This window comes from Aulonocara stuartgranti, assembly GCF_965226115.1.
Source record: "Aulonocara stuartgranti genome assembly, chromosome: 9".
NCBI lineage: Eukaryota > Metazoa > Chordata > Actinopteri > Cichliformes > Cichlidae > Aulonocara > Aulonocara stuartgranti.
Genome location: NC_138960.1, coordinates 29402431 through 29417500, shown reverse-complemented (window position 1 = coordinate 29417500; position 15070 = coordinate 29402431).

Here is a 15070-nt window from a genome sequence, read left to right as displayed (position 1 = left end):
GGGTGTACTCCATCTCTTGCCTCGTAGCAGCTGGGTATGTGCTCCATCCACCCTGCAACCCTGAACTGGATAAGAGGAAGCTGATGGATGGATATAGTGCTTTGAATATCATTTGTTATAGGATTGGAAAGGTAAATTGGAAGAGTCTTTTAGCTATTATTGTTACAGTTTTATATAAGATTATTTTCTCTAAAATTTCTTGGGCAGTTCTAGATGCATGTAGCAATTTAGAACAAAACAACTGATTTACCACACATTTTGTAACAGGTTTGTAATCCAGGTTTCATAATATATTAAAATACACATTTCTCAAAACTCAACTGCACTTGCATTACATAGCATATATATATATGCATTATTCATTTAACAAAAGCTAAGCCAAAATATAGGAGCATTGTGTTAAAAATTAAGTATACCCTTACTGCTTCCATAGGAATTAAGAGGTTATTTAGCAGCTGGGCACTTTTAATCTAATGAATGGAATCATCAGCATGTGTGGACATCTGTATAAGAGTTTTAGTAGTTTCTTGGTCTGAGGCATTTTTGCTGCACATCAACCTGGGAAGGGTTTTAAGCCCATTTTCGAAGTCCACTATTCTACAGTGACCCAGATTGAAAGCATTCACACACTTGCCAATCTTTCCAGGAGTTTATATCCCAGGAATTTCACCACAGTGTCAACCACTGCAAGGCTCAAAGAATCGCACAAAAAAAAAGCACAAGAGCTAGATTTTAGACTCTGCAGGGCTCACTTACCATGTTGAATTTTCAAGTTCATGACAGCACAATTAGAGAAAACACTGAACAAATATTGCTTGTTTTGAAGGGTTTCCAGGAGAAAGGCTCTTTTGTCTAGAAAGAACATGGCAGCATGCTTATGTTTGCAAAGTTGTCTCTGAACAAACCACAAGATTTCTTGAACAATTTCCTCTGGATGGATAAGACCAAAGTGGAGATGTTTGTCCATAATGCACAGCATTATTATTGCTGAAAACCAAACACAGCACAAAGACCTCATACCAACTGTCAGGCACAGTAGCAGAGGGGTGATGATTTGGCTTGTTTTGCAGCCACAGGACCTGGTTACCTGTCTGTCACTGGGTCGACCATGAACTTGTCAGCATTCTAGAGTCAAATGTGAGACCATCTCTCTGACAGCATGGCTGAAATTGGGTCATACAGCAGCAAATCTACAATCGCTGAAATGGCTATTTCAGCCATTTCAGAATGGCTAGAAAAGAGAGGAATCAAAGTTTTGAAATGGCCCGGTCAAAGTCCTGAACTAAACCTGATTGAAATGCTGTTTCGGCACCTTAAGAGAGCTGCGTATAAATAAATTCCTGCAAACCTCAGTGAACTGAAGAGTGGACCAAAATGCCTTCATAACAATGCAAGAGACTGATAAAGTCGTACAGACGGCAGTTACTTCAAGCTGTTGCTGCTAAACGTAGTTCTACAAGCCACTGAATCATGGGCGTGCACTTCATTTTTTAGACACTGTTTCTGCATTCTGGCTTAGTTTTTGTTAAACGAATAATGACACAGTGTGATATGTCATACACTGCTGTTCAAATGAATTTTAAGACTTGATGTGTTGCGTCACCATCCCAGCAAGAATCGTCATCATTCCAGTCACTGACCAAAATCCAAAATCATATCAAGGATATTTCCTGTCATTATGCTATTTGTTATAATCTGACTCTAAGCAGATGTGGGGGATTATACTGGAAGTGTCTGGTAATCTGGATTTGGTCAGGTGCTGTTCTCAAACCCCAATCATGACGATCGATTAAAAGATGTGCAGCCACAAAAGAATGCCATTTTTTTTTACCTGGGGAGTTCAGGTTGATCCCCTTCAGTTTGAAACATTAACAATTAGAGAAGAGAATCTAAGAGAGACATTTTTTAGCTTTGATGTCTGGGTGGGTGGATATATTCTTTTCTAAAATAATATTAAAAAGTAAAATGGATACCAGTGTCAGACTGGGTGCCTTTCTTTTTTTTTAGATGTGAGGTCAACAGAAGCTGTCATATTAAAAATTGCACCTCGGGAACACCTCAACACAATATATCACACCCTGCCAGCGAGACGTGTCGGCCATCAGTGTCAGGGTCACGGAGAAAGCCGACATTCACAAGTTGTTAAATCCACCTAATGAAATTTCACAAGGGCGGCAAAAATGAACGGGGAAGATGGGGATCTTTTCAGTCAGAATCAGTTGAAAGAGCCGCAACATGTAAAAGCCTGAAAAACAGCGTTTCTCTCCCCCACCCTCCCTGTTCTCCCCCTTCTGACTTCACCCCTCGCCCTTGACGAATGTGCTCAGCTCACAGGGTGCAACTGTTCTGCTGAATGGCCCTTTCCTGTTGCTCACCCTTAAAGCGCAGGCGGTTGCCGATTTAGCCCACCCCGCTTCCATATTATGGGATTGAATTGCGTTTGACCTTTGTGGAGAACAATGGCTGAAGGCCTTTCATTTTTCTGGCCTTCTCAGCGCCTAGAAGAAGGACCTCTTTACATTGTGTTTTCACTGTAGTCTGCCAGTAATTCACAGGCAGGATGACAGGGTAATCTGTGCACAGTAACATGTGTGTGTGTGTTTGCAGTACTGAGGGTATACACAAGTGTGTTATTGTTTACTTTTTATAGGCCAAACAAAGCATAAAGCCTTAAAGCAGAATTTTGATGTGACCATAAAGGGGCCACCCAAACCGACTACCTAACTGCACTGTCCCAGAATGAAGAGGCCCACTGAATTGAAGGGTAGTTCAGAGTAGTTTAGACACAGCTTTGCTAAAGAGGCCACAGCAGTGAGTGCTCTTGCAATGAATACACGATAAAAGGTTTACTGTAAATTCTAAATGGCGTTTTCTGAAACCCATACATCACTCATGACCATTAGGTTCCACCCTCACTGCACAGTGCACCCTTCTAGCCACAGCTTTCCAGATGATACAGTACAGAGGCTGCAGTGGAGGCAGATCTGGCTTTGAATAGCCTGCAGCCAATGGATTTTCTCTGGATAATACAATGTTTGGGACAGAGAGGCAGGGATTAGTCCAGACGGATACATCCACCACCCCCCACATGCCCAATCTAATTAGACTGGAATCAGTTTAAGATGAAAGCAAGCCCTAGCATCACCGCACTAAATACTGGAATTAGTATTCCCCGCATGGGAATTTAATGATGGAGACTGAAAATCCAATCACATTCAGTCGCAGTTTAGCCCCCTCATGCATTGGGCCTGGACAATGATGAAACGAAAGAACAACAACAATGATTTGTCTGTCAATAGATATTGACCAGCACCACATCTAAGGCCACTTGCACATTGGCGTTGCTATGTTGTCATCATTTAATGAGGATAAACAGCTTATAATCGGATATTTAGACAGTCTGTTTCTGATGTAAACCTTTGTGACATTTTGACTTTTCGAGAGATCATAACCAAAATGAAGACAGAGGGAGCGTGTTTTACAATAAACCCGTCAAATTTCGGTTTGTTTGTTGAATAAATATGTTCATGTAGCATCTGTCGAATTCAAATCTATACCGCATGTGTACATTTCCACATTTTCCAAGTCCCTACGTTGCGTTTGGGCCTTCAAAAACAAGGAAAAGTTAACCTCTGTTGTTTGTCGTCTCTCATTTGTTCTTTTTACTCAGAAGACTGCATTTGCACATCAAATCCTTTAACAGGAATTTGTGAGGTTAGCTATTAATCAGCTCCTTACATCAAAGCCCTGATTGCTGCATAGCAGTTGAAACTATCAAGTTATTATCATGCAGACGGTTCTTTTTTTAGTCCTTATTACGTTGCATACTTTGAGGCCAGACTTGCTGATAAAATAGAGCACATTTTGCAGCACAGACATATGAAACATTCTCATAGTCTCTTGACTTTATCTTGCCCTTATTATTAGTATTTCCCTACCTAAGTACATGCAGTCAAGGGAACTCTATTTTAAAACCGCTAAAATGCAAGCCATATTTCAGCGTCAGGTTGGTGATTAACTGCACAGACTGGAAATAACTCCCGCACCTGGGTTCTATCCACCACACAATATCTCCTACACCTGCGATTCATCCACAGAAGCATTACACCTGAGAAATCAGGAAACCATTGTCCCCTGTGCACAAATACTCAACATGAAATCTTATTATTTATTGCTAGCTGTATTTCGGGGTATGCACCAAAACAAAAACTTGTTTTCTCGGTAACAGGTGTAATACAACTTTTTAGACTTATTCAAGAACTGATTCTGCAAAACTTTGCTATGTTTAACCCACAGGGGGGTGGGATTCAGTGGGATGGGTTTTTTTTTTGCAAATAAACATATAAATGCTATTTATACAGTTGGCAGGGCTGCATCAGTGGGGAGGAGGACATTGAAAGAGGCGACAAAAGGCCTGATTCGTGTAGCAATGCATTCTTTAAAGTAAAAAAAAAAAACATTAGCAGCATTTTGTCTGGATTTAGCCAGGTGTCAACAAAAGCCTCGCAGAAACTAACATATGAAAAAAAAAAGGCAATCTAATCTTTTTTCTCTATATCTTTCCTTTGGCCTTGTTGCCTGTAGTGTTTACTGCTGCAATACCTTATTTCTGAGGTACAAAAGGGAAGAAAGAAGGTGAGGAAAATGGAGGGGGCAGGAGTACACCTGCCTTATTATTGCAATGTGGATGAAGGATACAATCACTGCTGGCATTTCTACAAAACGCGCAGCCAACTAACACGTTTTTTTTTTTAAGCGAAAGAGAAGGAGAGGGAGGTGTGAGAGAAGACGCGAGGGAGGCCCAGGAGAAAAATAAAGAGACGCAGACAGACAGGCCAACAGGTTGACAGAGACCGAGTGTCAGGGACAAAAGACGAACAGAGAGAATGGAAGAAAGAAAGTGGGTGATATAGACAGCGAAATGAGCAAGTGATAGAAGTAAACTGAGAGTGAGAGCAGGAGAGAAAGAAAAGGAGGGGCGACCTGAGAGAAATCAAACATGGGCTCAGTGCAACTGAGGTACGTCGGCAAACGAGCATGTTATGGCAGCCCGCTGGGACTTTCCCGGCAGATCGTGCCGTTTCCCAATCTGTTCTGAGGAGCTGCACAGCCCCACATGGGGATGTGTGAAGGCGTCAAGATGGGATTGCTTAAGACAGATGAAACAAGGTGTTTTTTGATGCCATCTCGAGCGGACAAAAGCCTGATTTCCTGTTTTGCCTGTGACACAAAGGGTGCTGTGTAGTTTGCCGAACAGTTCAAGGCTTTTTGTTGTCAGGGCTGTAAATAACTAAACACATGAGATGTGAAGTTATGGAGGGGTTGGATCCACATGCCAAAAACTGAAAAATATGTGACACATTTTCCTTTTTTTGGCACTTATAGTGCTTTAACACCTGTAACAAACAAACAGTATTACAGTCCTCTCATCGCATTTCTACATATTTTCATTCAGAGTGGTAATGTGAACATTGTGGCGCAGGCCTGCTTAATTTCAGACAGCCACGGCTCTCTTTGCATTCACCGGACCTCTAAAACAATAGCACAGTAATAGAGATCATTGTGTCAGGCTTTGTTATATTACTTTACATTTTAAAGGGTGCTGAGCTGCCAGGCTAAGGTTTTTACAAGGCACGCTGAGTCATTGGGGAAATAAGGGAGCAATGGAGGAGGGAATGAAGGAATTTTAAGGGGGTGATGGAATATGTCTCACTTTTTTTTGTTCACGGTCGCGCACAAACTGAAATCATAGCATGTGCAATGGACAAGCTGGTGGTGAGGAAATAGAAGCTAAATGTGAAGTGACACCGTGCAATCCCCAGGTCATTCACATGCCCTGCTCTTAAAATCACAATGCACCACAGCTCGCAGAGTCACACAAAGAAAATGATAAAACAACCAAATGAGAATGCCTTGTTATTTATGGAATCGCTGCCAAACAGTTGAGGAGATGCGTTGACATCAAATTGGCTCAGATGCTGGCTATTATTAAGGCCCTCTTTGTGTATCAACTCAGCATCCTGGCAGGGACATTTGTAACAAAAAGCTTTTTTAATGAAATTTTTAATGAGACCCTGTGTTGCTTTTCCTTTCGAGTCTTTAAGAGCCCTCTAAATCATTAAAACTTGCTCTTTCTTTGATTTCAAGGTCATTTGAAGAAATAAGGCAGTCTTAAGTGGCCCTCGGACCAAAAGTGGCCTATATGCCAAAGACCGCAAATGAATGTAGCCTAATGCTTTTTAATTTGCATTCATCTTTAAAAACACAGAAGAGCTATCTCCAAGTTATAATAGGCTGAGATGGCAGTTGGAGGCCCTCTAGTCATTAGTACCAATGCAGCTCCTCTAAAATGAAGGCCTTTCTCATCTTGTTTTAACTTAGGCCCATTACTGCAAAGATGCATTAGCCTGTTGTCCATTTCTTGTTTGGCTGCATGCGATACCTCCGACTATGCCCACATATAGATGTTCGCGTATGCGTATGGATTCACCGCCTTTTCCTTCCTGTGGGCGTAAAAACACGCATGCGACACAGCTATTCAACAAACACACGCATAAAGACAAAAGAGAAACGGGGACCTTAGGAGGAGACAAAATGCATTGTTTGCTTAATCACATGTTATGAGATGTCTCTCTGTAATTATGCTGTCATCTGCCCGCTTCAACACGGGGAAAACTGGGCCGCCAAAGCATGCCTTGTTCCTCGCTCATAATTCCACACTTCAAGCTCTCAAAGTCAAAAGCGAGGATTTCTTTTTTTTTTTTTTTTGCAGTCTTTCGTCTTTTCTTTTGTGTATTATTATAACACAACTGTTTAGAAACTGAAACTGTGTCACTTTTTTCCTCCCGCAGCATTCATATAAAAATCTATTTGACAGGCACTATGTGTCAATTTCTAGTGCATATGAGTGTAGAGCAACAGATGAGCGGTTTAAACATACTATATTGAACTGATGAGAAGGCAAATACCAGGCTGTCCGATTAAACACATCGAGATGAGTCTTTCATATTTCCTTTCACTCCTCCATCTTTTCATTACAGTTTTGCTCAGTTCCTACCTCTTTTCCCTTTTTCATTTCCTCGCCATTCTTTTTCTTCTTTATCTGCCTCTACTCTGTGTATGTGAGTGTCCTTCTCTCATCCTCCCACCCTTTTTTTGTCTCTCTGCGACGATAGGTGGTGTGTCGGAGAAAAACTGAACATCTCCAGTGAAATTGGTTTTCTGTGAAGAAACTGATGGATCACTCTGTGTTCCTGACGGGAGTTTAAAAGGGATTGTTTATGCCGTGCAGACAAATGCATGAATACACACACACACATATACACCCATACACATATGCAAGGGTGAGAGGACGAGAGGATTGTTTATGCTGAAGCAGAATGAATTTTTATGAGTCGTAGATTGCTATTTATGGGGAAATACACTTTTAAGCCACGAGAAATGTAATCTAGATTGTAGCATGACCAACAATGAATTACTGGGGTTTTTTTTGGAGGCAACAGCTGCAGCAGCCTTCCTCTCACCCTCCATTTCCTCAGCATATGCACAAACACTGGAACACACACGGCACAATTCACCAGCGCTAATGTCACTGCTTTTAAATGGCTTGACGCATCCTGTAAATCAGACAAATTCACATAAAAACATAGATTAAAACGTGAACCGGGGTGGTGGAGGTGACAGACAGCTGATCTTCACAGACAAAAAAAAGGTTTCTCTTTGTCATATTGTTGTTATGTTAACCTATTTCAAAAATCCATAGACCTAGAAGTTAAACAAATGACTTCTTCCCATTTTCAGGCTGAACTTATCATAATTTCTCTAATACCAGCAGCCTCTATTGCAAGAAATGAGAAATTATTCCATTACCAGCCACCTCTCCCCTCCTCCTCCTTCGTTTCCTTCCACAAATATGTGCATGTAGTATTAGACACACACAGCCTGCGCATGAAAGAGGAAGACCTTGCTTCAAATATAAATTTCACACCAACGAGCGTCAGATGCCTCTTTTAATCGCACACACATGGACAAAGCCTATAAGACATCCTTAACATTAACGTCAACAAGGCAAAGGACTTCAGCTTTACCATTTTCTCTGCTGGCCTCTTCACACCTTTGCAGCCCCCAAAATATTTTCTGTTATGTGAATGGCTACACTGTGGGCCTTGGAAACAGAAAATCTGCACAGACAAAAATCCAAAACTCTCTTATCTGTCTTGTTTGTGGTGAAACGTGACTGTAGAGATGACGATTTCACTATGGTTTACCAAAAAAGCACAATGATAAAAATTAGCAGCGCTAAATATGCAGCTTCTTGTGCAGTCAGCTCATATAAATGTGTGTTTAGAGGGAAAAAGTCTTTATTCAGTGATCAAATTCATTCCCTGTGTCTTTTCTCTTTTTTTCCTCTTTGTCCTGAGTTTTTATCAGCACTCATGCAATAACTCGAGCGGAGAGATGGAGCAAATGTATTCCACCCATATGTATGAACGAATGAATGAATATGATTACCATGTCTTGGACCCTCTCAAGGACATAGTGCTATGCTTTCTATGTGTGTGTTTGTGTGTGTGCATGCGTGCATGTTTTACTTCTGCATCTTTTTGCGCTGCTTGTAATGCAGCTAAACACAGTGTTTACCTTTGTCCATGTCTCACTTATTGCATTGAGTGAGATTTTTGTTTTATTTGTGCCTATCTTCATGCGCAGTTAAAGGCTCATGCTTGATAGGTGTCCTCTACAGACTCTGTGCTTTCTTTTTGTTGCATAATTACAATCTACTTCATCCCCCGGTGCACACGCAAGCAAAAAACCCATCTTTTCCTGCTCTCCTGCGCTGCCTCCTCAGAGGCGGTCACAATCAAATGTAACCATTTGCAGGTGACGTACCTGGGAAATGCTGTCCTGTAATTGTGTCACTCTGTCTTCCTGTGATGAGGTAGCTGGTGGCTTGCTGCCTACCAGCCTGCGACTCACCAGAATTACCAACTGAGGGGAGAGAGGGGCGGAAGAGGGGGGGGGGGTACCATTAAAATGCAAAATCACCACTGCGGTGCAGTGCGGCGCCTTGCACCCTCACTTTTTCTCCAAGGCAGCCATCTTATGATGGAATGAGTATGTGTTTGATGGTGTGCAAATGTGTGTCCCTTGGACTCTGTGCATGTGATTGTGCGCGCTCATGCATCTATATGTCCATGCGTTTGATAGAGTGTAGATTTGAGCTGCGACGAGGAATGGTGAGATGGTGTGGGGCTGGCAAGCGGGGTTTGTGTGTTTGTGTGCACGTGTGTGTCTGTGAGTGTGTGAGGCAGGGGTGATAAATCAGAACTAGGTAAAGGCTTTTTAATGCAGCGGACCCCTCTCCCAGCCTCCATCTTCTGTCAAGGCTCAGTAAAAGATGAGAGCCCCCTGGGGAACAGCACTAGCCATGCACCAGAGCAGGGCTATGCCTCAGGTCTCTCGTACACACGCACACATTCTCACACAAACACACACACACACGGTGACAAAAGCAAATCCACTGACTGGGCCTTGTGAATGAGTGAATACATGAATAACTGAATCTACAGAATACTTGAATATATAAATAAAACTTTCCACAGGAGCCACATTTATTGATGAACACCTCCCCCCGAATAAATGTGTTTTCCAAATGATTTCCAAATGAGTTCCTAAATGATTTATGGCTGGTGATATTGCATTTAGATCAGAGAAAATATTTTCGCAGAAAACAGAATGAATATTTGGTTCATTCCTGCCTGTGCTCCTAAGGTCAAACGCAGTCTTTGTCCATGATATGCCTTGAGTCTTAAAGCGGCCCCAAGTTTCAGGGGGCCGGATATGAAAAATATGTGGAATTTGCCAACATCTGACAATACTTAGTCGGCAATATATCTCCTGTCTGATAGAAAAATGTGTTCTGAATTGCAGATATGCTCTCTTTTCTGGCATACCTTTTTAATTTGACTTTGAGGGAAAACAAGCCAGGCTCCCAGATAGACAAGGAGAGATATGACTGCTGAACGTTGTGTAGGCCTTTGCGGATGGGGCAAAGAGGACTCCAGCAGCTTGGCTTAGAAGACGAACACAAACGCTTGAGAACATAATACTTGACAACGAGCCCAGAGTGTCTGGTAGGGGGCCTGCAGAGAAAAGTGTGCCGTGTTTGGGAAGCAACAGAAATGCTGTGATGCTGATTCTTAGCTGGAATTTTGGAAACCTGTGATCCTAATTTATGCCCCTTACTTTCATTTAAAAACAATCTACTTATAAAACAATCTAGTATTAGTAATCTGTTAGCGCCACAAAAAACCACAAAAGTCTTATTTTTGGAAAGCCAACAGCTTGTAAACACAAGTTTTATTTCAAGGATTCAGTTGAAGTTATTCAAACAAACAACTAAAACCCCACATTACAAGGTACAGACCAACAGCCCTCTAGGTTTTTTGACCATTCAAGGTGTTTTTATATACACTAAAGTCACACTCATTACTTTTTAGTACATTTTGTTATCACACACACACACACACACACACACACACACACACACACACAGGGTTCAGTATCTTGCCAGCAGACACACATATTAGAGAAGCCAGGGACTGAACCACCAACCTTCACATTAGTGGTCTTGCACTGCAACCTAACAGTCATGCCACCCCAGAATGAACTCTTGCTTTACAAGTATTTATAATGGAATAATAGCAGTACTTTATTTAGTTCACATAAGACTACTCTAAATTTAAAGCTAAAGCATCATACATGAACACATAACAATGATTAAATCATCAGTGCACTTTACCAAAAATTCAGGGAATTGTATGGCATGAAAGCATGGCAGGTAAGTGTTATTACAGCGGTGAAAAACGAGCTAGACAACATCACACACAGAAACCCCTCCACAGCGGACGCTTGCACCTCATGTAGTACAACAGAACAGCATTACATGTGTTTCTTCTTCTGCTTACTGCTCCCTGCTCACTCAAGAGTATCTAGCACCAGACCGGCTCTGACAATGCACAGCTCTGCTCGCAGCCGTGTGCGCACGCCTAGCTGGCTGCAGTTCGCATTGTACTTTATGCTGAGATGAGGAACCTAATGCGCATGTTTGTGCGTGTTTGTCTCTGCGCATCTGTTGGACATAGCAGGTTAATGCTGGCTGACACATGCGGTTCACTGATCTCCACGAGGAGTCGGGACTCGCAGCAAAACCTTCATACGCAGGTATCCATGGCAACCACAAAAATTATATTTCCTTCTTCCCCCGGCAAGCTGGAGATTCCGAGATGCTGAAATGCACAAATACATTGTCATTACCTGGCTGCCTCATACTTAACAGGGCTAGGCTTTTTCTGCCTGCTGTTGTCTCATTGTTCAGTGTTGCCTACACATGTAATTTAGAAATTCCTCTTGTTACCTTCCCCCCAGACAGAAACTCCATACTGTCTTTACATGATTTCTCTTTCCCCACATCAGACTCCTTTCCAGGAAAATGCTTATACTGTTGTGTTTTTGCATATTTTCCTCTTTAACTAGGCTCAAGATCTAGCCCAGTGATTTTAAATATCTAGTTAGGCTTGCAGGACATGATCAGATATTCATGCTGTTTTTGCACCATGTGTTTGGTGGTTCCTATTTAGGGCCTTGAGTATTAAATTTGATTGACATTTGAGGGGAAAGCTCTTTTTTCACCTCACCATGTTGTTTTATTGCTGACAGCTAACATCTGCAACTAAAACAAAAAACAAAAGAGGATATTAATGGAAACACATGTATAGTCTTAGTTTTAACAATCTCTACCAGAGATCAATCAAGTCTAAACATTATATCCATCTTATAATTAAAGGAATAGTTTTCAGTCCAACCTCAAAACCACACCACATACTCAACATCCTGCTGTAGAATTCCTGTTAAAAAGAGAAATATTGCACCAATAGGTGATCTAGTACTCGAAGTAAGCACATTCCCACTTTTTCATCCCTTTGAGGGGAAATTGGAATAAGCACAATGTGTCCTGCACCAAATTCCTGAAGAAGCAGAGGTTCAATCACATTTGCAGAAGTTATCGAGACTTCCAAAGAGCTCAGCTGGTGCCTTAAGCCACAGGAAATTCACTGGGACATCTGGAGGGATGTGTGCAGATTATTGCCCATTTAGTCTGTTCTAGACATCAGTAGGAGGACAGAGATGGCCCAAGCACGCATGCACAGCCTAGAAGATGTATATACACACACACACACACACGCACACAAACATAAAAACGGGCTTGGTTTTGAAAGATGCTACCGCAGGCACACAACACACCAGAGTATAATCCCCCATTATGAGACCCTCAGGTCATTTGTCCAGATCTCTGCTACACCTGTCCCAGCATCCAATCACAGGACAGGTACGGTAAGGTTGCTTTGATCTTTTTTTTAAGTAAGTGGATGTAAAATATAATCCAGAAAATTCGAATTACTTGGTTGTTATATTTGAATCTCAAATATAAGTCTCTGATCGGTTTAAACCACTGCAGTTTAATATTTGTCCTTCAAAAGAAAAGAAAGAAAATACTGGGCTTGTAATGTATGCCAGAGCACAATTAGCTTGGAGAATATTTGAAAAAATATATTAATTACAGTATGAGCACAAAATGTCCAACTTTAAAAAAAGAAGAAGGTAGATTTAAAAAAAAAAATAGATACGCAGTATATCAAAGCATGTAATATTGAGTTTACAAGAACACACCCACCACATCCCTGACTGTCTGCATGCATGCTCTGAGCAAGATGCGCATTTCTGATGCAGTGGAGGAGGATACAGCTTTTTAAAGTAATAAAGTAGCACAACCTTTATCGACATGCATCATAAGATAGAATACTTTTTTGTGTATTTTCTTGATCTTTGCATTTGCTCTTCTGTGCAGTAAGTATTGGTTTGTACATATACGTCATATATATATATATATAAAACCCAAATTATCCTGGGTCTTCAGAACCAAAAACAAAAGGCCAATTTTATAAATATATATATATTCCCAAAGCAGAGCTGCCTCGTCTTTCTTTAGGTGTGAAATGCAACCCGACAAAACCTCAACACCATGATAAAAGCTCAGGAAATTACTTCCTTATTTTAGGTGTGATTGATTGTCCCCCTGACCTGTTAGACTGAAGAGGTGGTTAAGAAGAAGAGGCAGACTAAGATAATTGGGCCCGGTGGTATCCAAAGCCCGGCAGGTGTTGAAAGAACTCTCATAATACAGGTACCTGCAGCGGCTGCAGCCCTGAACTTCAGCACACCTAGGATTTCACTACCTTGGAGGAATTTTGCTGTTTTATGTTTGGCATGTCTTTTATTGAATAGATGAAATATGAGATACTTGTAACTCCTATTGACATATTGGACATGCCACGAGAAAAAAACAACAACAAATATAAAAAAAAACACAGGTGTCAAAAATCAAATAAATGCTGCAGCTTTGTTTCATCTTTTCTTGGCATGAAAATAATGTCATTCACTCTTTAAAAGCATTGTCAGTTGTTGGAAATATCTCCCAATACAAGAGGGATGTAATTCCCTTACCTGTTGAAAAGCAGGTAAAAGCTTTCACCAGCAGCAGCATAGGGATCAGAGATGGAATTCAGCTCAAGTGAAAAAGCACGTGTTTTTACTCTTTAATTTAATTAGCAATTCAGAGGGCTCGATGAGTCCTTCTAGCCATTTCAAATGAAGAGGTAAAAGCCAGACATAAGCTTAAATGATAACATTCTTTCTCAGAGAAAAATATGCATGTACTACCCTTATTATTATCTGCAAGCCAAGGGCTCTGTTCCAATTAAAGAATACCACAGATGGACCATTCAACAAGCATGCACACAAACGGACCTACAATAGGTAAAGTAAAGTACCCAGTATTACAGAGCCCAGAGAAGAGCTTTTTACTTTAAAAACTATTTAATCAGGAAAATCAACGCCTCACATCAAAGAAATGGAGATGAGGGACAGGCGGATGAAGAGGCTCATCAAAGGAGAAGATCTAGTTAGGGATTCAACGCCCTAATTCCCTTTCTCTTAAAACCATCGTCAGAGGGGGCACAGGGCCAATTTGCTCCCTAAATGGCTGCGTGTGAATGTGCAGATTGCTTTGCATAGCCGCTGGGAATCTGGGCTTCTTCCTCTTTTTCTTCTCCACATGGAGCCTGTGAATTAGAAGAGATCCAAAGACAGATAGGCTTAACTGAGCCCAAGCTACCTTCCGTAAGTCCAGAGCCCTGTTCCAACTTCCAACTAATGCAATCCATGGCCTAACTCAATTAATAGACTTTAATACAGTGTTTCTTCTTTATCTTTTCACTTTCCTGGGGATTGGGGGACTTCAATTAGAGTTGTAGAGTAATGTCAGTGAAAAGGTTGGGATTTTAAGTATGTCTGAATGTAAAGACAATGACCCGGTGTCCCAGTGGCATTAAGGTTGATCATATATGCATCCTTAATCTCAAACATCTCCTTAATCTCACTTCCTGGGACTTGCTGCACATTAATGTAATGCAGTGCATAAAATATTGACAACTCTCTCCTGTCCCTGACTTTATATGCATTAGTGTTGGATTCATTAGTCAAAATGTCCTTGATGTAAAGTAGGACTTTCAAGTATCCATGTGATGAGCCCTGTGTTTTTTACATAATGTCAAACTAATCATGTAGAACGTGCCCCCCCTCCTCCAAGGTGTACATTTTATTTTATTCTGGTGAAGGGCTACCTCAGTATTTCTGTAGGTGCTCTAAAAAAAACCAAACCAAACCACACAAACACATACAAAAATTATTAATTTTGGCCTTGCATTACCACCAAGGACATATACTCTAAAGGCCTGCTGAAACACTGGGAGAAATCAAAATCACATTGGTCAGTAATAAATAATTTAAAATGAGCCCTTCCAGTGCAACCAGCTAGTATTCTTCAGGGAATTCATATACCACACAAGGACAGATATTTAAGTTTACCCTCTCTGTCCAAGGGAAACATTAACCTCATCTGAGTGCAAATGTCTTTCTGAGCTGGTAGATTTGAGACGAGCTCCTTGGCAAT